Source organism: Lampris incognitus, chromosome 6 (assembly GCF_029633865.1).
Source record: "Lampris incognitus isolate fLamInc1 chromosome 6, fLamInc1.hap2, whole genome shotgun sequence".
Lineage (NCBI taxonomy): Eukaryota > Metazoa > Chordata > Actinopteri > Lampriformes > Lampridae > Lampris > Lampris incognitus.
The window spans coordinates 20364638-20380504 of NC_079216.1; the positions used below are offsets into that span (position 1 = coordinate 20364638).

The 15867-nt window shown below is 43.9% G+C and overlaps 1 protein-coding gene and 1 long non-coding RNA gene across 3 annotated transcripts in view; both read right to left on the reverse strand.

The window, feature by feature from the left end:
- The window catches only part of LOC130114797 (guanine nucleotide-binding protein G(o) subunit alpha), a 206161-nt gene that overhangs the window by 174042 nt on the left and 16252 nt on the right, over nt 1-15867 (reverse strand). The window lies entirely within an intron of this gene.
- On the reverse strand, nt 7227-7699 carry LOC130114798 (uncharacterized). The gene is made up of 3 exons (XR_008810422.1): nt 7601-7699; nt 7474-7497; nt 7227-7356 (listed from the first exon to the last, which is right to left on the reverse strand). It is a non-coding gene; the product is annotated as an uncharacterized LOC130114798 (long non-coding RNA).

Consider the following 15867-nt stretch of genomic DNA (forward strand, 5'->3'; position numbering starts at 1 on the left):
CGGTGGCAGCAAGCTAAGTGGGGCACTCCAGACGTCCCTCTCCCCATCAACGCCCTCCGGCTCCGCCTGGGGGATACCAAGGCGTTCCCAGGCCAGATTGGACATGTAGTCCCTCCAGCGAGTTCTGGGTCTACCCCGGAGTCTCCTCCCAGTTGGCCGTGCCCAGAAAACCTCCAAAGAAAGGCGCCCAGGTGGCATCCTAATCAGATGCCCGAGCCACCTCAACTGGCTTCGTTCAACGCGAAGGAGCAGCGGCTCTACTCCGAGCTCCTCCCTGATGTCCGCGCTCCTCACCCTATCTCTAAGGCTGAGCCCAGACACCCTACGGAGGAAACTCGTTTCAGTCGCTTGTATCCGCGATCTCACCCTTTTGGTCACTACGGTAAGCTCATGACCATAGGTGAGGGTTGGAACGAAGATTGACTGGTACATTGAGAGCTTTGCCTTCCGGCTCAGCTCACCTCTTCACTACAACGGTCCGGTACGCGTGATTTTTTTTCGTACCCGTTTTCCGCAAGAACAACCCGCCCCTACTCTATCTCTGATTGGCTAACCCTATCCCTCACCCCACCCTAACCCTAATCTTAACCAACCTAATCAACGGAGGAAACGAGTACTAGCCAATCAGAGGCAGAGTTCCCGGAATGCGGGTGGGGAAAAAACAAGGCGTCCGGTACAATGTCCGCATTACTGCTGATACTGCACCAATTTATCAATCAGGTTTTTCATCTCACCATAGCACAGAAACAGCGCTTATCAAAGTTGTGAACAATCTGCATATGTACACAGACTCTAATAAATTATCTGTCTTGTGCCCCTGGATCTCAGTGCCGCCTTTAACTGTTCACCAGGATATTTTACTAGAGAGATTAGAAAAATGGGTCCGCCTATCTGGCCCACATCTCAACTGGTTCAGAAGTGTGGCCTTTGACCCACACTACAAAACACTTCTAAACACAGCACACTCTGTTATTTTCTAGGGGAGGGGCTAATTGCTGTATTTCATTTTCTAAATCTATCATTCCCAAACTTTATTGGCTTGTCTCTCTCTGTTAGGAAGGATGATGAACTCACTGATAGCGTTGTGCTCATATCATAATCATGAAAACCAAGCGCTTTTGGCAAAGGGAATGTGGCAGGCAGGTGATCAGTGTGGAGCTTGTGATGGCCAAAAAGTGGCCATGTCTAATTGTTGACCTTTTTTTTTTTAAACTATATATGAATTTGATGCTGAGTGACTTGGGGTTCTCTGCTTCATGGGTGATCCATGTTACATTGTGATTTTTATGCAGTATACCAACCCTTTAGGCCTACGCACTGCATGTTGTGTGGTCGTAACCAAGTGTTTGTGTATGAAGGCTATAGAATAGGTTTACAATAAAAGTTGTGCAATTTCCTTCATTGGTTATAGATGTTAAAAAATATGTCTGAATCAAAACCATACATCACCTCATTGGTGTCTAACGTTTTGTTTTGCTGTAGAAATGTAATGACGACTATTAAGCATTCGTTGTAAATAAATGGAAACAACAATGAATACAAGTATGTATAGCCGGGTAGGCTGATCTGGTGATGTTCGGATATCCTGGCCCCTACGCTACTTATGAACTGGTTTGTTAAAGACCCAAGAATCGATGTATACCGTAGGCTTACGGACACATATGCACTAATGGGTGCGGATACATTTGAAGTTCATGAGTCTACAAATTATGACTTTTTTTTCAATAATTGGCAGCAGATTCACGCTTGTGGTGCATTGGTATCAAAAACTTTATCCTGGATTTGTTGCAGTGACATTTCTCAGCTCTAGGAGAGGCCGTGACCCCAGGGCTATCTTCTGTTTTTCTTAAATTACAAGTTGGGGGTATAATTTCAACACTTCATGTATTAGTTTTGCTTTCAGTATTGTCCATGAGGTGTATTTACACCAGAGTATGCAAGTATATGTAATGAGCATGAATGAGTAGACTCGCTAGCTGGTTGCTAACAGGTCGGACCATTTAGTTGACTGGCTGGCGACCCGGGTTCGTGTCCCGGCTGCAGCGGATTCCCAGCTGCTCCCTGAATTTACTACATTGGTGTCAGAAGTGGAACTGTGAAGGAGCTTTATTGATAAGAAAGAAAAACAAACCGTCACTCTTCCCCTTCTATAAATAGCTGGACCTTCAGCAGTTATCTCTGACATCGCACACTCCAATCAGGCTGATATTTCCCAGAATGCACAGCTAGCCTTACTTTATCAGTACCAACTCTTGTGATATCCTGACAGCTAGTTGTTTTCGTTCTTGTTTTGTCCTGTCTTTTATTCTTCTGTATGTCCACTATGGTGGAGAAATAATTTCAGACAGAACATGCTTGTTGGTAAATGGTGAGGAGGGTCTTCACTGGGATTAAGATACAAAGTATTATAAAAGCGTCTGACCCATTAGCGGCTAATGGGTCTACTCATTCATGCTCGTTACATATATTCTCTGTATGAGTTTGGATTTCAGTAGTGTATGCGAGTGGTAGGTTTTCAGTAACATATATGTTAAAGGTTTGATTTTCACTGGTATATGTGAGAGAATTTCAATAGTATATTTGAGTATTTCAATACTGTGTGTGAGAGGTTCTATTTTCAATATATGTGAGAGGTTTTCAGTAGTGTATGAAAGAGGTTAAGTTTGATTTATTTAAGTTGGATTTATCCCAAATGTCCCCTCACAGTTACTCTATCTGCATGTGTACCATTTGAAAATATTACAGAACATAATATGTATTCCATAAATAATATATTTCTCTACATCACACATTTCCACCAATGTGGGGAGGCTGAAGATATCACCGCGGCTTCACCAGTCTCAAGTCAGGCGTGGTCCTTTGGAGGGTAAAATTATGATCAATAATGTATGAAGATATTTATAAACTTACATGTCACAGAAGATAGCATATCAATTATTAAATTGTCAACGTGCGTTATAACGCTCATCTTTGGACCTGAGTCCAGAGCAGTGGTTGGGTTGTTGGTGGTAATACTGGAAGTACTGGAGTCCCATTCTCCTTTGGTCATCAGGCCTCAGACTCCTTCTTCTGAGCAATCCCTTTCCTGATTTCAGGTGCGTCCGCCCCCCCCCCCCCCCCAACTGTTCTCTGCAGGTCAGAAATGTATTTTATATATTTTTATATAGAGATGGATCCATAGTCCTTGTTGGCCTTCACAGTGTATAGGCTATACCCCTGGGATGTTTGTTGTACAGCTTGTCTGTATGTGGGGGGAGAAGAGGTATATATGTCAAGAATATGAGTCATTTAGTAAGTTCACCTTTGTCACTTTACTCATGTTATTGATAACAAAGTTGTTTAGACATTACTAAAAACACACCTTGCAACCCTCCAGTGTGAGAATTGGTGGTCTGTGGCTATGGTAGTTTTAAACTAATGCTGCAAGCGAAGTTCTCGCTTTGCCGGCATACATTAGAAGGTGGTTGTGAAATGTCTCCAGATCAGATGTAGACCTAAGTAATAAACTAAAACATTACAATTGTTGTAGATGATTTTGCATAAAGGTGAGGCATGCTTTGTGTAGAGACAAGGTATTTAAAGAACTAGTAAAGCCTACTCTGGAGGAATAAAGGGAAACATTGCCTTTACCAAAAATTGAGCAAGTTAGGAACATCCTTGAGCAAGTGTGGATTCAAAACAACCTCAGTGAGTGCCTGGTGGGCTGGAGAACCTTGCACCATCCACTGCTTGTCATGGCCTTCATTGTAAAGAGTGCCATGCTGGCAACTGTACAAACCCACTTGTGATGACCAGTGACCTGGAAAAAGACACTCCCCCAATGGCACTGAAATTACAGAGAAAATGGGTGATGTTTTCTTGATTTTACAATGTGAGTAAGAACCTATTTATTTATTCTTATTTACAGCAAACAACTGTGGTCATAAAATCAGATCATAGAATAGGTTGCCCTTGCATACCAGATGAGTGCTCTTCTCAACTCTGTACAAATTTATCCAAGTCTACGAGTTTTGGAGCGAGCCATCAAACGTCAGGAGCAGATCAAAATATATTGCTCCCATAAAGATGACACTGCACAAACCACAAAATGCTCCATATTCTCGGCCTCTTTACAATAGACCAGTTATGGTTCACTATGTCTTTGGGCCAGGGGAGAATCTCTGATTAGCCCTTCACCTGTCCGGCCCAGGCATAAAATACAACAGAATAAAAATTGCTTTTTGTGAATTGACTTGCATTTCATGTATTTCCAACACAACACAAAGATTGCCTTTGCACACTGGAATAGTGTGTACTAACTATACTCCTATATTATTACCACATGTAGTTTCTTGGTTAAGCCCTAAGCTGCATGCCACTAGGGGTGTAACTATTCACCGAGCTGGATTGATGTATGGATTCAATGATTAACGATCCAATATCATCGATACAAAGTGAAAACATCGATCCCTATCATCATCTTTCAGATATGCCTAGGATGTCAAAATTTGAAAGCTGAATATCTCTAAAGCACTGAGAATACAGATAGAACCCAGTAAATCCAAGGTGATGAAGCATAGACGTGCATGGTTTACGTTCATAATTGAAAGGTGTCTTTATGCATGCTCAATAATCCAGGTAAGGAAATCACAGGAAGTTGAATCTGTTCATCTGGACACGTTTATTGAGAGAGACGTTTCACCGCTCATCTAAGTGACCTCTTCAGTCTCAACTGACTGCACGTCCGCCCGCTGAGACTGAAGGAGCATCTGAAGACCCTTCTGCCATCTACACCCATCTACAGGCCAGTGGCCACTCTTTCAAGGATGAGGATGTGCACATCCTTGATAGGGAGGAACGCTGGTTTGAATGGGAAGTCAAAGAGGCCATCTATGTGAAGAGGGAACGGCCATCCTTGATCTGAGGGGGGGACCCAAGAGTACATCTGTCTCCATCTTACAATGCTGTGATTGCAACTATTCCCCGATTGTTAGAAGTGATATAGGGGTTATATTTCCCTTCTTCCTTTTCTTACATACTTGGACTGGTTTTCATTGAGAAATGATTGCAGGTGTGGTTAAGCAGTGTTTATAAGAGGACGTCACTGTGAATGATGGCAGTTTACATAAATATGCCTCAGGATACACCACTTTGGACACGCTGTTCAGGACACTACAGGTTCACACCTTTCCAGCTCAACACCATCAACCTAAACTGAACTAACATACCAAGATGGAGTCCGCCACTTACGGGAGCTGAGACCCATGCGGCCGAGGCCTTGTTGGAGGGACCTGCTAACTGCTAGCCTGCTACCTCGGTAAGCTAGCCCATCTCCCGGCTAGTTCTCTAGTCTTGGGAAATCAGTCTGTCTTTCTGTTTCTTCCCTCGTTTTTCATCTTTTCTACACACTTCAGGTTAGGACTAGTATTGCATGCTTAACCCTTAACCCCCTAGACCTGACTAGTCCATAACACCAATCCTCTGAATAGTACATGCAATATTAATCATCTTCGCCCGTCACTTACACCTAACAGCACAGCCATACTAACTCACACCCTGGTTACATCCCATATTGACTACTGTAATTCTATCCTCTTTGGTCTTCCCCTCAAGTGTCTTCATAAACTTCAGTTGGTCCAGAATTCAGCTGCCCGTATCATTACCAGAACTCCTTCCATAGATCATATCACTCCTGTTCTTCAGCAACTCCATTGGCTCCCTGTTAAATACCGTACTGACTTCAAGATCCTGCTCCTCACTTTTAAGGCCCTTAATAACCTAGCTCCTTCTTATCTTTCTGAACTCCTTCATATCCACACACCCTCCCACACTCTCAGATCCTCTTCTGCTCTCCAACTCACTACACCATTGGCCCATTTGACTACCATGGGGACTAGAGCCTTCAGTCATTCTGCCCCCCGCCTATGGAACTCTCTCCCACAAGACAAATCCCATCTCAAAACATACCTTTTCAAACTGGCATATTCAGTCTGATACACGCTTCATTGGGTTTTGTGTGATGATGATTTTATACTTATCTGTTGTATTAACTTTTTATTGTCCACCCTGCTTTGTTTTGATTTTATGCTGTCTGATACAGTACTGCTTGTTTTTTTTACTGTGTTCTATAAGGTGTCCTTGAGTGCTCTGAAATGTGCTCACAAATAAAATGTACTATTATTATTACACATGGCCATTGTAACTCTAGTTAATGGTCACTGTAATTTGCATATGAAACTGATCGCTGGTTTCAGTCGTTATGCCACTGTATTGTTTACAAGGGTGGGGATACCTGCAGTTAGTTTAGACTGAAGAGGTCACTTGTGCCCCTTTTCCACTACATGGTACCAGCTCAACTCAACTCGATTCACAGAGTGTCGTTTTCCATTACCGTAACAGTACCCCCTCAGTGTAGCTGGGCTGCATTGATTTTGGTACCCGCTCCAGTTTTTTTTGAAACCTCAACAAAGGTGATACCAGAAAAGTGGTGACAGTTACCAAAATGCCGGTACTTTCCAGTAATGGAAAAGAAAAAGTCGAGTTGAGTTGAGCCGGTACCATGTAGTGGAAAAGGGGCATGAGATGAGGGATGAAACATTTCTCTATCAATAAACTAGGTGTCCAGATGAACTGATTCAACTTTCTGGGATAACTGAAAGCTCATCAAGGGCTCTTTAAGTTAACTGATAAAAAAAGACTTGCACTTAAACATGAGAAATGTGGCACTTAATAGTGAAAACAGGAGATCTATTTTTATTCTCTTTATTAAAAAGAATATATGTTTTTTCCATTTAAATGTCTGGAAGACGTCAGTAATAAAATTGTCAAATCATGTTTTAGTTGCTTTTTTTATGAGCTGATATGAATGTAACCAATTGTGTTAAATGGGCATATGATATTGTCTCCTCTCACGTGAAACTAATAAGAGACCACACCAGCACTGTTGCTAAGGTTTTCAAGCTGCACTCACCAATTATAGCTTTCATATAAAAGTGTGCATCTCTTGAAAGAGTTTGTCCACTTGCCTTATGAAGGGCTCCTTCTCCATTGTAACAGAGCTTCTGCTCATCTCCCTTTTGTCCTTATGAAGATTTATTTTTATATATAATATATTTTATACATTTGTGTATATATATTTACATATAAAACTTCATTTTATATATATAAAATATATTTTATACATTTTACATATAAAAATATATATTATATAGTTTTATATATTTTTATATATTTTTTTATATATTTTTTTCCTTATGAAGGCCTTCTCCATTGCAACAGAGCTTCTGGTCGTCTCCCTCTTGTAAACAGTTACAACGCTGATTATGTCTCCAGATTCGTTCTCAATTGCAGCTTGTGTGCAGAATTGTGCAGAATGACCTACAGAACAGTTAGCAAATTTAACTGCAGTCTCAATTCAGCCTCATTTCTGTGGGAGCAAACAGGAATCATGCTTGTAAGGGGAAACAGTAAACAAAAATTGTGTGTAGGACAAACCTGATGAGTCCATCCTTCCATCGGCTGAGGGAAAAAAAAGGGGGGTGACAGCTTTAGTTCCTTTAAATATGCTCTCCAAAGTGTATTCTTTCTTAATGCACAAAATGGTAACCAACTGTTGACTCACCGAGGACTACAACATAATCCTTTGAACGTGGGCACTCGATGATGGTTTTCCTCTGCTCAGGCCAAAAATCTTTCCCTGTGTCCACACAGTGAGAATCCTGAACTGCAAAGAAGGTGTTGCTGCTCACACTGCCCATGTTCATAAACCTGAACAGGAGTGTAATTTCCTGTAGTTGTTGACTGAAAGCAGGATATTAGTGGCCAGCATGAAGTCTCCCGCCTGCATGCTATACTTTCTCTTCCAAAGAACATGTCCTTGTGAACATGAATAAACATGTTCCATGATACGACTGAAAATATGAACAACTAAGATAATACTGCAGAAGTACTATGACCGAAATATATTGTAAAATTAAGGGCTAATTTAGGGCTGACAAGATTTTTTGGGGGGGGGGTTCCCCCTTTTCCTCCCCATTTGTACTTGGCCAACCACCCCACTCTAGTTGAAGTTCCTCTGGACTGACTGTTAATTTCAAATGGTGGAAGACACCCACATTCTGCTCCTAACATATGGTCACAATACACACAAACACATACACACAGAGCTTAAAATGTTATGAAGGGAGAAAAATTATGCTTTCAAGAGGGACGATAGAGAATTCTACAAATCAACAAAACATGAAGTTGAGTGGGCAGCGAGGAAGGCTAAGGCCAGTTCCAAACACAAGCTCGAGAACAAGCTCCAGGACATGGACAGCAGAGGAGTGTGGCAGGACTGCAGCAAATTACCAACGATAATAATAATAATAATAATAATAATGATGATGATGATGATAATAATAATAATAATGATAAGGCCAAACACTCAGCCCAGTTCCCTGGTATCCTCAATGAATTCTACCGTCGTTAAGATAAAACCTCAACCCGCCAACAGAATCTGCTTACAGTGGAAGCCCCCGAGTCCACCTTTTGTGATTGGAGGGCATGAGGCCAGGTGTCTGCTGTCCAATCAGAAGAGAGGAAAGCTGCAGGCCCTGATCTGCCGTCCTCCATCACTTCAAAATGCTGCGCTGCTAAACTTGCTTCTGTTCTGACTTGTATTTAAAAATAATTTTTTTTGGGCTCCGCAGCTTCGGTAGTAATCAACAGCGACTATGCAGAGTTTCGGGGCGGGGGGGGGGGCTCTTTTCTTTACTTTAGGTAGAAACAAGACAATGAAATATGACGTGCAATCCAAGAAAATGTTCAATTTCTTTCAGTTTTCACAGTTAAAAATGCATGTTTCTGTATGATTCTGTGTGTGTGTGTGTGTGTGTCTGTATGATTCTGTGTGTGTGTGTGTGTGTGTGTGTGTGTGTGTGTGTGTGTGTGTCTGTATGATTCTGTGTGTGTGTGTGTGTGTGTGTGTGTGTGTGTGTGTGTCTGTATGATTCTGTGTGTGTGTGTGTGTGTGTGTGTGTAACACTCCTGACATTTCTGTCCTGACTCATGACTACTACAGAAAGAGAAACAAATACGAACACACACACACACACACACACACACACACACACACACACACACACACACCACATCACAGACTCAGCCAAAAGCAGTCAGGTGACTCCAGGTCAGCTGACTATGACCAACACAACATGACTTGATTGTTTCTCTAAATGCTGAACTGACCTGAAACCTGCCAAACCATGTCTAACTCACAAACATCCCTACACACAACTCACACAACCACATCAAAGTATAGATGTACATCCAGACACACACACACAACATACACACATGAACACATTGTTACCTGAGCAAATGGAATAATACACACTAAGTAATTATGTGCAAACGCGCGTGCGTATGCACGCACACACACACACACACACACACACACACACTTACATAAACATACACACACAACCATGCATCACATTCTTCCACAAAAGGCCTTTGTTTTCAGCAAGGGGCCCTGATCAGTACATGAACACACTTTCTTTCTTTCTTTCTTTCTTTCTTTCTTTCTCTCTCTCTCTCTCTCTCTCTCTCTCTCTCTCTCTCTCTCTCTCTCTCTCTCTCTCTCTCTCTCTCTCTCTCTCTCTCTCTCTCTCTCTCTCTCTCTCTCTCTCTCTCTCTCTCTCTCTCTCTCTCTCTCTGATCTGTTCTGGAGCAAATGTGCGGATAGAGAGCGAGAGATAGAAACACACAAGCGGAAGAGCAGAGAGAGAAAGGGGAAACAGCTGGCCTGTGGCTTTTTAACTGTAAACAAACAAGCTTTTATTCCGCAATATGATGGGGACACATTAAGACTAAGACCACAAAGTATAGAAAGAACGATAAGGAGGGAGAAGACTTCTGTTTATACAGGCAATCTTGTTTGCTGTAATCACAATTTGCTGGTAAGCACATACTAATATAGATTGTGTTTTTTTATTTTTTCCATTATCGTGCTGAGACTGTAATGGGGCCGCTGCATGCGACACTATGCCGGCAAGGAGTAATGTGCACGGTTATCGTTTGAGTTTCCATTAGCATTGGAGCTGAACTCAGAACCAGGAAATCCCACAAACAAAAAAACAAAAAGACTACGATGACAACAAATGATGCCAGACAACAGCATCCGCCTACCTACTGTGCAAGAACAACTGGCGTTGATCGACATCTGATCCATTGACACCGGTGTCACGTGCACATATAGCGAGAATTCGTAGCACGTGTAGCGAATTCGGGGGGCAGCCCGAGAGCCGCCGCAGCCACGACGTGAACCCGTGTCCCTCACACCACGGGCGACTACGATAACCAGTCGACTAAAGGGTCCGAGCCGTTAGCCAAGGGCTAGCGAGTCTACTTATCCGTGGTCGTTACAATATATTACAACTCCTCCACTGACCACGCCACGGGTTCAGACATCTGTTTTATTTTCTGACTGACAAAGACAAATACCATTACACACTGTAGGACCAGCGCAGAACGTATAGATGATTTGGTGTCACGTAAAGTGACGTATATGATTAAATTCGTCATTGAGTACCGACGTCATTAAGTCCTCCCACCAACACGATCTGGTCACATTGAGCAGTTATCAAGCGATACCAAAAATCCAGAAATTACCATGATTTGTACCATTCCACACCCACCCATGCATTTATGGAGATGCCTTCAGAATGGTTATTTTTCCTGCTCAGCAGCATGCTGCCTTTCTTTTGGCAAATCATCAGCTGTGCTTTTCCATATCAAAGCTAAAAGCTAGCCATCTAAAAACACACAAAAAATGATATTTTAGCAGTAAAAACTAAAATAAAAAAACGCCGCTGTCAGGAGTAGTGTTCTATATCTATATCTTTTATACCATAGCGAATTCGGGGGACAACGCAACCACGGGAACTGCCGCGGCCGGGAAGCGAACCCGTATCGCCCGCACCGCAGTAGACATCGCTAACCACTCGACTAAAGGGTCAGACACGCCGACCAGCGGCCAGCGTGTCTAAATTATCCATGCACGTTACAATACTACAGAGTGTAAGCTTGCCTCGACGTGGTAGCAAGTTTCGGCCCCTTCTGAGACTACTTTCCAACAGCTGAATTAGTTAGAAGGCATGGAAAGTCGAAAACCTGGCAGCAAAAGAAGCTCGACCTACTTGCTGCACGCCGGAGCAGCGAACTGCGCCCTCAACAGCAGGCAGAGACAGAAGCCTGACACGCCGGCGAAGAGTGTGAAGAATCTGCCCGACAGACATCTCACCCAGACGGAGAAAGGCATCCTAGCGTTGGGGCTGAATTTTGCTGTCACGCCAAGGCAAGTCCCACTCCTGCAACTGAATACAGCCACGGAATCAGCGATTCGAAACAACCGCATCACGAACCTGGAAGCGGAGCAACTTCCGCTTCCGGTGTGGGAAGATTGCGGCGCGAATTCACGTTTGAAGCGGCCTCATCCAGTACCGGTGTGGGAAGATGGCAGCGCCAACTTAACGTTTGCGGCGGCCTCACCCAGTACCGTCCATGCAGTGTCTTTGCCCACATCCACGTCTAAGTTTGTGTCTTCGTTTGATGGCTGGGAGAGCTGGCGCTGGATCGGTTGGGAGAGCTTGGTCTGCTGCGTCCTGTGGGCCCATGGACCACAGCCCTGCCTGGAGCTGCGCCCGAAGAGGAAACACCGAGGGCGGTCTGAAAGGACACGGAAGTGGGACAGGCTAAGCTAACTGCTAGCCCACACAGACAGGGCCTGGCGTTGACTGTGTTTTTGGTGTTGTAGTGTGGGGAAGAGTGTCTATGTGAAGAAGGAATGACCATCCGGGGGGGGGGGTAAGAGTGCATCTGTCGCCATCTTATAATTCTGTCACTGCAACTATTCCCCAATCCTCAGTGACTAGTACAATTGGCCATTGTAACTCAAATTAATGGTCATGGCAATTTGCATATAAAACGTCTGTTGTTATGCAACTGTGCTGTTTATACCGTTGGGGATACTGCTATCAGCTGAGCCTGACAAAGTCATGTAGATGAGTGAGGAAACGTTTCTCCAATTAAACGCTGTGTCCAGTTGAGCTCGTTCAACTTTTGGGCATGTGTTTATATCTTGTGTATATCAGGTGTTTGACCTGTGTAATTTGCATTTTTCTGCCAATGTTCGTCTAGTTCTCTTTTCGGCTGCTTCCATTAGGGGTCACCACAGTGGATCATCCGTTTCCATCTCTTCCTGCCCTCTGCATGTCCTCTCTCATCACATCCATAAACCTTCTCTTTGGCCTTCCTCTTTTCCTCTTGCCTGGCAGCTCCTATTCAGCATCATTCTCCCAATATACCCAGCAACTCCCCTCCACACATGTCCAAACCATCTCAATCTTACCTCACCCAGCTTTGTCTCCAAACCATCCAACTTGAGCTGTCCCTCTAATATACTTGTTCCTAATCCTGTCCATCTTCATCACTTCCATTGAAAATTTTAGCATCTTCAACTCTGCCACCTCCAGCTCCGCCCCGTCTTTTCGTCAGAGCAACCATCTCCAAACCATACAACATAGCTGGTCTCACGACCTTCTTGTAAACTTTCCCTTTCACTTTTGCTGGTAACCTTCTGTTGCAAATCACTTCTGACATTCTTCTCCACCCACCCCACTCTGTCTGCACTCTCTTCTTCACCTCCCTTCCACATTCTCTATTACTTTGAACTGTTGGCTTAAAGTATTAAACTCATCTACCCTTGCCACCTCTCCTCCTTGCATCCTCACCATTCCACTGTCCTCCCTCTCATTCATGTATATGTATTCTTTCTTGCTCCTACTGACTTTCATTCCTCTTCTCTCCAGTGCATATCACCACCTCTCCAGGCTCTCCTCAACTTGCTCCCTTCTCGCGCTACAGATCATGTCATCCGCGAACATCATAGTCCACGGCGACTCTTGCATGATCTCATCCGTCAACTTGTCCATCACCATTGCAAATAAGAAAGGGCTCAGATGGGCATCAGGGTGGTGTGGCGGTCTATTCTGTTGCCTACCAACACTGAGATTGCCAGTTCGAATCCCCATGTTACCTCCGGCTTGGTTGGGCATCCCTAAAGACATAAGTTGGCCATGTCTGTGGGTGGGAAGCTAGATGTGGGTATGTGCCCTGGTCACTGCACTAGCGCCTCCTCTGGTCGTTCGGGGTGCCTGTTCAAGGGGGAAGGGGAACTAAGGGGAATAGCGTGATCCTCCCACATGCTATGTCCCCCTGATGGAAGTCCTCATGGTCAGGTGAAAAGAAGCGGCTGGCAACTCCACATGTATTGGAGGAAGCATGTGGTAGTGTGCAGCCTTCCCCGGCATGGCAGAGGGGTTGGAGCAGTGACCGGAATGGCTCAAAAGGGTGAGGTAATTGGCCAAGTACAATTGGGGAGGGAAAAAAGGGGGGGCTCAGAGCCAACTCTTGATGTAATCCTACCTCCATCTTGAACCCATCTGTCATTCCTAATGTACACCTCACCACTGTCACACTGCCCTCATACATATCCTGCACCATTCCTACATGCTTCTCTGCAACTCCCAACTTCCTCATACAATACCACACCTCCTCTCTTGGCACCCTGTCATGTGCGTTCTCTAAATCCACAAAGAAACAATGTAACTCCTTCTGGCCTTCTCTATACTTCTCAATCAACATTCTCAAAGCAAACATCACATCTGTGGTGCTCTTTCGTGGCATGAAACCATACTGCTGCTCACTAATCATCACCTCTCCTCTTAACCTAGCTTCCACTACTCTTTCTCATATCTTCATGCAGTGGCTGTTCAACTTTATACCTCTGTAGTTATTACAGCTCTGCACATCACCCTTATTCTTGAAAATTGGTACCAGTGCACTTCTCCACTTCTCAGACATCCTCTCACTTTCCAAAATTGTTTTAAACAACATAGTTAAAAACTCCACTGCCATCTCTCCTAAACATCTCCATGCCTCCACAGGTATGTCATCTAGACCAGCCGCCTTTTCACTCTTCATCGTCTTCATAGCTGCCCTCACTTCATCCTTGCTAATCCCTTGTATTTACTGATTCACTATCCCCACATCATCCAACCTTCCCTCTTGCTCTCATTTTCTTTATTCATCAGCCCCTCAAAGTACTCCTTCCCACCTTCTCAACACACTATCCTCGCTTGTCAGCACATTTCCATTTCTATCCTTCATCACCCTAACCTGCTGCACATCCTTCCCAGAATGCTCCTTCTGTCTAGCCAATTGGTACAAGTCCTTTTCTCCTTCCTTGGTGTCCAACCTCTCATACAACTAGCCACATGTCTTTTCCTTTGTCTTCACCACCTCACTCTTCATTTTACACCACATCTCCTTGTACTCCTGTCTACTTTCTTCATCTCTCTGACTATCCCACTTCTTCGTTACCAACCGCTTCCTCTGTATACTTTCCTGTACTTCCTCATTCCACCACCAAGTCTCCTTGTCTTCCTTCCTCTGTCCTAATGACACACCAAGTACCTTCCTAGCGGTCTCCCTCACTATTTCTTCAGTGCTTGCCTAGCCATCCAGCAACTCTTCACTACCACCCAGTGTCTGTCTTAACTCCCCCCTGAACTCCACACAACAGTCTTCCTTCTTTAACTTCCACCATTTGACTCTTGGCTCTGCCTTCACTCTCTTCCTCTCCTTGAACTCCAAATCATCCTACAGACCACCATCCAATGCTGCCTAGCTATGTTCTCCCCTTTCACCACCTTGCAGTCTCCAATCTCTTTCAGATTGCACCTCCTACATAATATATAGTCCACCTGTGTGCACCTTCCTCCACTCTTGTACGTCACCCTGTGTTCCTTCCTCTTCTTGAAATATTTATTCACCACAGCCATTTCCATTCTTTTCGCAAAAGCCACCACCCACCATCATTCCAAATTCCCCTCCTTGACACCATACCTTCCCATCACATCCTCATCACCTCTGTTCCCTTCACCAACATGCCCATTGAAGTCCGCTCCAATCACCGCTCTCTCCTGCTTGGGTACACTGTCCACCACTTCATCCAACTCACTCCAGAATTCTTTCTCTTCCATCTCACACCCAAGTTGCGGGGCATATGCACTGATAACATTCATCATCACACCTTCGATTTCCAGCTTCATACTCAAAACTCTGTCCGACACGCTCTTCACCTCCACCACACTCTTGACATACTCTTCATTCAGAATTAGCCCAACCTCATTTCTCCTCCCATCCACACCATGGTAGAATAGTTTGAACCCGCCTCCAATGCTCCTGGCCTTACTCCCCTTGGACCTGGTCTCTTGCACACATAGTATATCTACCTTCCTTCTCGCCATCATATCAGCTAGCTCTCTACCTTTACCAGTCATAGTACCAACTTTCCTTACTGTGCTTCCACTTGGCCTCTTGCACACACAGTATATAACAGTATATTAAAGCACACTGAGGCAAATTTGCAATTTGTGATAATGGGCTATACAAATAAAACTGCCTTGACTATATCTAGCTTTTATATCTACAGTTGTCTGCCAATGTAAAAGATACAGATAGGATGCAAATACTAGAAACACACACTGAGGTTTAAGACTGAATGTATATGAGTTGCTCAAACACGCATATACAAACAGCTACCGAGAGATGTTCCACAGATCACTGAAGCAGCAATTCAAACATTCCACTGCTGAGCACATCCACAAAAAATGCAACAAATGGCTGATGGCTACTTGACTGAAGGACTCTGTCGATGACCAATTACACACTGTACTTTCATGAAATGCTGGAATTTCTCTCTCACTCTTTATGCATGTATGTATGTATGTATGTATGTATGTATGTATGTATGTATGTATCTATGTATGTATGTATGTATCT